General features: G+C 44.4%; 1 pseudogene; it reads left to right on the top strand.

The window, feature by feature from the left end:
- Nucleotides 1-7,470: 7,470 nt before the first annotated feature.
- Nucleotides 7,471-7,993, top strand: LOC114009996 (adrenodoxin-like; annotated as a pseudogene).
- The last annotated feature ends 1,849 nt before the right edge of the window (nt 7,994-9,842 follow it).

Below are 9,842 nucleotides of genomic sequence, written 5' to 3'. Positions count from 1 at the left end.
AGAAATGCATATATATCAGCTGTGTTTGCTATGAAAATATTTAGATTAACTAAGGTCTTTAGTAATTCAATAAAATGTGGGGGAAAAACAGTATAGAAAGCAAACATAGATACCAGAGACAGTAGTGTGGGAAGAGAGTGGGAGATGGCAGAGGGTAAGAGATAGGGAATCAAGGATGGGGGGTAAAAAAAGCAAAACATACAGGAAACAAGAAATGGAAAATTATTTTGACAATAACATGTATCTTGATGTGCTTGATTGAGACAATATACAGTGTACTCTGGATGAAAAATCTCATTTTGTATGCTGTAATGATGTACAGTGAACGAACGTAAACAAATAAATTTAAATTAAAAAAAAAAAGAGGGACCAGCAATGGGAGTAATAGCTATGTTGCTGGACTCCAATGTAGTCGACCGGTCCGAGACCCGGTGGCTTAAACTCACGCCAGGTGCATGTGTGTGTGTCTAAGATCCTGAGAGGAGAATGGAGGAGAAGGGATTGCTGCGTGGCTATCCCCCCCAGGGCCTGATTTCTCACTTTCTGTCTCTCTTTCTCTGTCTTTCTGGCAAGCACACACGCCCGATAGCAAAAACCTCTTAAAAGGAAAAAAAAAAAGGCAAGAAAATACACTGGGCATGCGTCCAACATCCTGAGAAAAGAATGGAAAAAAAAAAAAGACTACAGTGTGGTTACCCCCCAACTCCTGTGGGGAGATTTAGCATGTTCTCTCTGTCTCTTTCTGCGTTTCTCTCTCTCTGGCAAGCACACACCCCTATAACAAAACTTTTTTAAAAAGCACCATCAGATGGCATGCATAATGGTTACGTTGTTGGACTCCCATGTTGTGACCATGGTTAGAGTCCCACACCCAGTTAAAATTCACTCCTGCTGCGTGTGCATACATGCCCAAAATTCAAAAGGAAAATGAGGAGAAGGGATTATAGCATGACCATCCCCCTGGGGGATATTTCTTGCTTTCTATGAAGCGCCCGTACACTCTAACAAAAAACCTCTCTCTCTAAAAAAAGTAATAATAAATAATTCCTTTAAAAATTACTCAGAAAACCAGTAGGAAAAAGAAGAGGTGAACAACACTATCAACTAAATTTATCTGATGATATTTATAAAACACCCTGATCAGTGAAGCAAAATATATTAGGTTGTTAAGAAAGTCATGACAAGGGACCAGTAGATGGCATAGTGGTTATATAGCTGGACTCCCATGTAGTTGACCATGGTTCAAGTCCCAGATCCAGTGGCTTAAACCCACACCAGGTACGTGTGCATGTGTGCCCAAAATCCTGAGAAGAAAACAAAGGAGAAAAGATTGCAGTGTCCATCCCCCCCAGGAGGTGATTTCTCATTTTCTGTCTCTCTGGTGAGCGCATATGCCCTATAGCAAAAGTCTCTCTTAAATAAAAAAAAAGTTGTGACATATTTTTCTGTTTCTATGCAAAAATACAACCATCCAATATATCATTTTCAAGTGCATGTGAAATATTTATATAAAAGGAGGCTAGCAGGTGGCGTGGTGGTTAAGGGCACTGGACACCCACATGGTCGACCACAATTTGAGTCCCAAACCTGCCGGTTTGTTTTTTCAATTTCCCTCTCTCTCCCCCCCTTGGTCCCTCGCTGGTCAAATTAAAATAAATAAAGTTAAATAAAATAGTATTATTTTTAAATTCATAAAAAAGGACCATATTCTAGACCATAAAACAAACCTTAACAAATTTAATGGCAAGTCAATGCAAACTTAAGAGGAAGTAGCACTTTCTTACTCATTTTTATGAGTCCAGCAATAGCCTGGTACCAAAACAATGACAGCACAAGAAAACTACAGATCCTTCATGAACATAGGTGCAAAATTCCTCAACAGAACACTGACATCGCCACATTGTGTCCCACAGTACCAGCTATAAAACTCTACCATATTAAAATTAATTATCCTGGGGGCCAGAATGTGGCATGGTGGTTAAGGGTGCTGGATTCCCACATGGCCAACCATGGTTCAAGTTCTGGACCTGGTGGCTTACTTTCTCATTTTCCTTCTCTCTCACTGTCCCTGTCAAAGTAAAATAAATAAATAAAGTTAAATAAAATAATTCTTTTTTAAAAATCTATCCATATGTTTCAGTGACTATTCTTTAAAATGGAAATGTTGTCCTATTTTTTCCCTCGCTGTTTGAAACACTTCCCTGAATAGTCTTGGGAAATAACTTTAACCTCCAAATTCCTTTTCTGTGAGGGGATGAAGAACATTTTTATCTTAGGGATCAGTGATATCCTTTGTATATCATCATCTTCTCAATATCCCTGAGAGACAAGTATTATCTCCACTTATTAAAATAGGAAATAAAGTGGATTGCTGAATTTTTAGAGTACAAACCATTAAACCAAGGGCTAGCCAGGTAGCATAGTGGTAATACGGCTGGATCCCACATGGCCGACCACAGAGCTCCAGTCCTAGACTCACCAGCAGCTTGAAGAACACACCAGGTAGGGACCAGCAGTTAGCGTAATGGCTATGTTGCTGGACTCCCACGTAGTCGACCACAGTTCGCATCCCAGATCCGGCGGCTTAAACTCATGCAGGGCGCTGCGTGTGTGCCCAAGATCCCGAGAGGAGAATGGAGAAGGGATTGCACCGTGGCCACCCCCCCGGGGGATAATTTCTCACTTTCTGTCTCTCTGTCTTTCTGGCGAGCGCAAGCACCCTATAGCTAAAACCTCTCCAAAAAAAAGAAAAAACACCAGGTGATGGGACCAGCAGTTGGCACAATAGCTATGTCGCTAAACTCCCACATAGTGGATCGCAGTTCGAGTCCCAGACCCAGTGGCTTAAACTCACGCCGGGCGCATGTGCATGTGTGAGAGGAGAATGGAGAAGGGATTGCTGTGTGGCCATCCCCCAGGGGGGTGATTTCTCACTTTCTGTCTCTCTGTCTTTCTGGTGAGCACATGCACCCTCTAGCAAAAAACCTCTCCCCAAAAAAAAAAAAAAAGAAAGAAAGAAAAAGAAAAACACACCAGGTACATGTGTGCCCAAAATCCCAAGAGGAGAATGATTTCTTTCTTTCTCTCTCTCTCCCTTCCTTCATCTCTCTCTGGCAAGCACATGTGCCTATACCAAATTTAAAAAAATAAAAAACCAAAAGCCACAATCTGACTTCAGGTCTGTCCCATCTCCACAATACACCTCCCAGTCTTTTATTAACCACTAAACAAAATAAACATGGGTTTAGGGTACCAAGGGCAAAGTCTCTAGAGTCTGGCTCTTCTAGTGGTCATGCCCTTAACTCTTTTAACTTGGGACCTTTAGACTTTAGTAGGTTTCAGGAACCAGCAGTTAGTGTAATGGCTATGTCGCTGGACTCCCACGTAGTCGACTACGTTTCGCATCCCGGACCCGGTGGCTTAAAACTCACGCCGGGCGCGTGTGCATGCGTGCCCAAGATCCCAAGAGGAGAATGTAGGAGAAGGGATTGCGGCGTGACCATCCCCCCGGGGGGTGATTTCTTGCTTTCTGTCTCTATGTCTCTCTCTGTCTGTCTGGCAAGCACACATGCCCTATAGCGAAAATCTCTCTCAAAAAAAAAAAAAAAAATAGACTTTAGTAGGGTTTTTGTTTTTTGTTTTGTTTTTTTTTTGTAATTGTCAAGTTCAACTTTAACTGCCTTGTTTAAAAAAAACTTTATCTGGAACCAGCAGATGGCATAGTGGTTATGTCGCTGGACTCCCACAGTGAATTGCAGTTTGAGTCCCAGACCCAGTGACTTAAAACTCACACCAGGCTCATGTGCATGCATGCCCAAAATCCTGAGAGGAGACTGGAGGAGAAGGTATTATGGCAAGACAACCCCTGGGGGGATGTCTTGGTTTCTGTTTCTCTGTCTCTCTGTCCAGCCCATAGCAAATATCTTTCTCAAAAAAAAGATTAAAAAATATTTTATCTGACAGGGTGAGGGACTAAACTTTAGAAGTTTAGTTTGAGGGCCAGCAGGTGGCATGGAGGTCAAAGGTGTTGGATTCCCACAGGTTGACAGTGGTTCAAGTCCCAGACCTGGTGGCTTGCTTTCTCCCTTTCCCTTTCTCTGTCTCTCTCTGATCAAATTTAAAAATAATAAAAATAATAATAACAAATGGAATTGGGGCTGGCAGGTGGCATGGTGGTTAAACGCACTGGATTCTCACATGGCCGACCACAGTTTGAGTCCTGGACCTGGTGGCTTGCTTTCTCACTTTCTCTTCTCTCTCTCTCACTCTGTCCTTCTCTGGTCAAATTTCAATCAATCAATAAATAAAGTTAAATAAAATAATTCTTTAAAAAAATGGAATTAAATAAATAATTCTTTTAAAACAAAGAGAAGTTTAGTTTGAAAGTGTCAGTTTAATTTGTTTCTGCTTTCTAGAGTAAGATACAGCTGGCTTGGGACCAGCAGATGGCATAATGGTTACATCTCACTGACTCCCATGTAGTAAACCACGGTTCAAGTCCCAAACCTGGTGGCTTAAAACGTAGGCCGGGTGCCTAAGATCCCAAGAGTAGAATGGAGAAGGGGCTGCAGAGTGGCCATGCCACTTGCAGTTTTTTTTCCCCCTTTCTGTCTCTCACAAGCACACATGCCCCATAGGGAAGACAAAAAAAAAAAAACTCTCTAGAAAAAATAAATAAATACAACTGACTAGCATTTAACTCCTCAGTAGATTTGTACAATGGGTCCTTAGACTCTGTGCTAAAGGAAGGAAAGACAAACGGGGCACTATTAGCTAGCTTTTCTCACAGCATTAGCTAGCATTAATCCATCCCTAAATCCGCCACCATAACCCACCACCCCAACTCACCACCAAGTCATCTCCATTAAAGGGAGAATATCCTAATAATCCCCAGCACACTGTGGGAAAAAATGTATTCAGGTAAATACAGGAAAATCACTTTGCAAAGCCAAACATGAAACAGGTTGTTGGTTATTTCCACACCAAGAAACCAGGACTAATGTTTTGCTTTTGTTGTCATCCTGAGCGTCACAGGGAAGCCCCCCCCTCCTTTTGTCATAGGTCTCATGTGCTCTTGGGAGAGAGACGAAGACAGTGAGGGGAGAAAGTGAGAAATCATCCCTCAGTAGGGAGGTTGTCGTAATCACTTCTCCATTTTCCTCCTAGGACTTCGGGCACGCCAGCACACACACGCTGCCACCAGGTCCGGGACTCGAACCCCTGCTCTCCACATGGGAATCCAGTGCCTTCGCTACCACACCACCTGTTGGGCCTACGCTTGCTCCCCTCATTTCTCTCTCCCTGAGCCGGGCCCGCCCACCCGCACCCGCACCCCCTCAAGGCCAACCGCACTCACGAGAGCCACCTGCCCGCTCCGTGCGCCCCACGCACAGGCCAAGCCCCGGCCACCACGGACAAGGCCGCAGTCACCAGGCGCTGCACGAGCCTTCGCGACAACGAGGCCTCGCCCTGCCTCTCGCCCTCGGAACGCCCTCCCCCCGCGGCCCACGAAGGCGGCCGTTGCTCGGGCCGCTCTGCCTCCCCGGCAGGGTAAGGCCCGGCAGAGCCCGGCATCGGTGCGCCCACGTGTCTGCCCCTGGTACCGTGTCCCGGTGCTCTGCGACCCCACGAGGCAAGGGCGACGGCGACAGCGTCCCCACTTCAGAGGACAGCGGAAGACACCGCGCACCCGCCGGGACCCACCGGCCAAGATGGCGGCTAGCCCGCGGCCCGACGCCCGGGGGCGCCTTCCTGTTGCTGGGCAACGGGTGGGCTCCGGCCTGTGCTAGGTTCCCGGGGGAAGTCCGAGAGTTCCGTCTCTGGGCGGGTGTTGGCCCCTCTCAGTAAGGGCTCCTGCTCCCACCGCCTCTGTATTTCCTTTTGCTCTTTTGAAAACCCCCAGCGCGGTCCCTCCACTTTGGGAGAGTCTGGGTCACCCCCCACGGCGGAACTGCCCGGATATAACTAACGCCCCAGAGGGGAGGACTAGAAAGAAAATGGAGTGCCGCTGGCTTGTGGTATCACTGGCAGTGGGCTTCATTTTCTCTCTTTTTTCTGTGTTAAGAGAGTTTTACTATAGGGCATATGTGCTTGTGGGAGAGACAGAGAGAGCTCCTCCCCCGGGAAGATGGCCACACCGCTGTCCCTTCTCCTCGGTTCTCCTCTCGGGATCTTGTGCACACACGCATGCGCCCAGAGACTTTTAAGCCTCCGGGCCTGGGACTAGAACTGGGGTCCACTATGTGGGCGCCCAAGCGTGGCCATTACGCCATCTGCTGGTCCCAGGAGGCTTCATTTTCTAGCAGCAGTGAAGAACCACAGACCTGGTGACGTCATTGAGACACAGAGGCACAATTGTGTGTTAGGGCTCAAAGACCGCCGTATCCATAGGTGTTCTAGAATCCTAGGTCTTGCCAGACCTTTTCCCTGCAGGGATGTGTGAGACCTTAACCTTCATCGGATGCCGAGCACCTCATGTGCACCATGCATATGAGATGGGGGCAAAATGCAACCTCCTATAATGCCAACTGATCTGTGGGGGCAGATGTGAAGTTTCTCAACACTAACCCGAGAGTCAAAAGATGTAATATAATCACAGTGTCCATGAAAAAGACATTTACGGAACTTATATCCCTACTGTCTCGAAGTCAGTCAAGTTACCGGCTCCTTTACTTTGGGCCCAAAGTCATCACTGCGCAGATGACTCTATGGTAGCGTTTGAATACTCGGGCAATCCTCGGCCCATACTCCCCCCGCCAGATCATTTGGGGATGTCCAGAGACATTTTTGGCTGTCACAACTGGGAAAGGGAATGCTGCTGGTGTTTAGCAGGTGGAGATGAGGCGCGTTGCCAGCATCCTACAATGCCCAGGACAAACAGCTCACAATAAAATGTCACTAGCATAGGGTTTGGGAAATCCCGAAGGATTTAACACCAAGTACCTAGCTTCAACAACCATCAGTTTCTTTCATCTTTATGCATATTTACTGTGCCTTCTACCGCCACCACCACACACAGTTATTTTGAGACAAATTCAGACATAATATTTAGGCCACAAAGGCAGATTCTATAGATTTTAAGTAAAAATATTTACAAAATAGATGAGGTAAGAAATCAATATCAGAAAAACTGGAAAAGTCACAAATATGGAAATATTAAACTCTAAACCCAAAAAAGAAATCACAGGGAAATTAGACAATAACTACAGGCAAATGAAAACAAAATTACAACATACCAAAATTTATAAGATGCAATGAAAGCAGTGCATAGAAGGAAATGTATCGGTCTAAAGACTTACACTAAGAAAGAAAAAATCTCAAAATAGAAAAAAAAAAAATCTCATAGCACTAAACTAACTTAATCCCTTGAGGAATTAGAAAAAGAAGGCAAACTAACCCAAAGACATTAGGTGACAGGAAATAATAATTTGAACAGAGATAAAACTAAGTGGAAAGTAGAAAACCATGGCTATGGCCTATGCGGGAGGCGCCCTGCTCCTGCGCCGTGGCCTCCACTCTGTGCGGCCCTGCCAGCCCATGGCTGCTGATAGCCGGACCCCGCGGGAGAGCCAGTGGCCTGCCAGGGAGCCCAGAGGGCGGCGAGGGGAACGGCTGGCCGCTGAGCAGCTCAGAAGATAAAATAACAATCCACTTTATAAACTGTGTCGGTGAAGCATTAACAACCAAAGAAAAAGTTGGTGACACTGCTAGATGTTGGGGTTGAAACTACTCCAGATATAGATGATTTGGGTACCTGTGAGGGAACCTCGGGTTGCTCCGCTTGTCACCTCATCTTTGAAAACACATATTGGAGAAGTTAGAACCAATCACTGATGACGAGAATGGCATGCTTGATCTGGTGTTTGGGCTAACAGCTGGATCATGTTTGGGCTGCCAAATCTGTCTGACGAAATCAATGGCCAATATGCCTGTTCCAGTACCCGATGCAGTGGCCGATGCCAGACAGGCCATTGACATGGGCAAGGACTGCTAAACTAGAATAAATGGGAATATTCTAATGAAATTTTACCTATTTTTATCATTATTATTTCTTAATATAAAAAAATGAGAACATAGATAAATGCATGTATTTTTAGGACTAGCTTTACTAGTTTAATTCACTTTGTGTAACTACTGAATTTTGCAGTTCTGAAAGTGTTCAATTTTTATTTTGGTTAAACTACAAAAATGTGAACCAAATATTAGAAAATAGTTAATATGATAAATATTTTACTTTATATTTGAGGTTTAAAGAAGGGTATTGTCCCTATTTGATGTGGGCAGAGCTCTAAAATGGCTTGTCTAGACCCATACAACTAATTAGAAAATCAGTATTAGAATTTGCATCGTGTACCTAGTTAAAAGCCATATACTCAGACTGAAACTGCAAAAATTAGGAGTATCTTATATGCAGAAGTTGTTAGATATGAATGTATCTAGTGAAAAATGACTGTTCAGAGAACTGTTTAATTTTAAATATAGTCACTTACTTCATAAATAAATATTTCAGATTTTTGATTTAGCAAAAAGTTTAAGTCTGAACATAGGCATTATAACACTATCAGAGAAGTTCAATCGTTTAGACTAAACTAGAGGAATAAACTGAGATGTCCTTACTCTTTTCTGAGCAAAAAAAGAAAAAGAAAAACCAATAGAGAATATCAATAAAACTAAGTGGGCTCTTTGAATACATCAACAAAATTTATAAGCCTTTAGTTAAGTTGACAAAGAGAAAAGACACAAATAACTAAAATCAAAAGTGAAATTGGGGATGCTGTTACCAACCATGTAGAAATAGAAAGGATTATAAGAGAATACTATGAAAAATTGTACATCAACAAATTAGACAGCCTAGAAGAAAAGGACAAATTACTTGAAATACAAGGATTACCAAACAGACTCAAGGAAAAAGAAAATCTCAACATACCTATAGAAAGTAGAGGTTTAATCAGAAATTAAAAATAATAATTATGAAATCCTGAACAGATGTGTGTGTGTGTGGTTTTTTTTTTTTTTTTTTTATTCTTTTTTTAGAGAGAGATTTTTTGTTATAGGGTAGGTGAGCTTGCTGGAGAAACAGAGAAAGACACAGGGACAGGAAGCAAGAAATCACCCCCCAGGAAGGATGGCTGGATGGCCTTGCTGCAAACCCTTCTTCTCCATTTGCCTCTCTGATCTTGGGCACCCATGCATGCTTGCACACGTGCCTGGCCTAAATTTTAAGTCACCAGTCCGGGACTCGAATTTCGGTCAGACGTGTGGGAGTCCAGCAATATAGCCAACCACGGTTCGAGTCTTGGACCCAGTAGTCTGAAAATCAGGCCAGGAGTGTGTGATGTGAATGCATGCTCAAGATTCAGGGAAGAGAATGGAAAAGGGACTGCAGCGTGGCCATCCCCCCTGGGGGTGATTTCTCTCCCTTTCCTTCTCTGTCTCTCTCTCTCTCCTCCTGACAAGGCACCGGCCCTAAAACCTCTTTAAAAATATATAAAAAACAGCATGGGCCAGCAGGTTGCTAGCGACTAAGGCACTGGACTCCCAGTGGCTGACCGCAGTTAGGTCCAGACTGTGGTTTGACACTCAACGCCGGGCACACGCGCGGCGCGGTGTGTGTCCAAGAGCAGAATGGAGAGGGGACTGCAGCGTGTCCATCCCCCCAGGGGATGATTTCTGGCTTTCTAGCAAACGCACCCTCCCTATAGCAAAAATCTCTCAAAAAAGACACAAACCAGCCAACACAGGACAGAATACTAAGTCATTCCCTGAGGTCAGCATTACCCGTACACAGTCCAATAAAAACATAAGAGAGTCCCTTTGGGCGCCAGTTGCAGCCACCGGCCTCT

Source organism: Tupaia chinensis, unplaced genomic scaffold (genome assembly GCF_000334495.1).
Source record: "Tupaia chinensis unplaced genomic scaffold, TupChi_1.0 Scaffold000678_1, whole genome shotgun sequence".
NCBI classification, from domain to species: Eukaryota; Metazoa; Chordata; class Mammalia; order Scandentia; family Tupaiidae; genus Tupaia; species Tupaia belangeri.
Note: the sequence above shows the minus strand (reverse complement) of the source record. Positions and strands in the feature narration are given on the sequence as shown.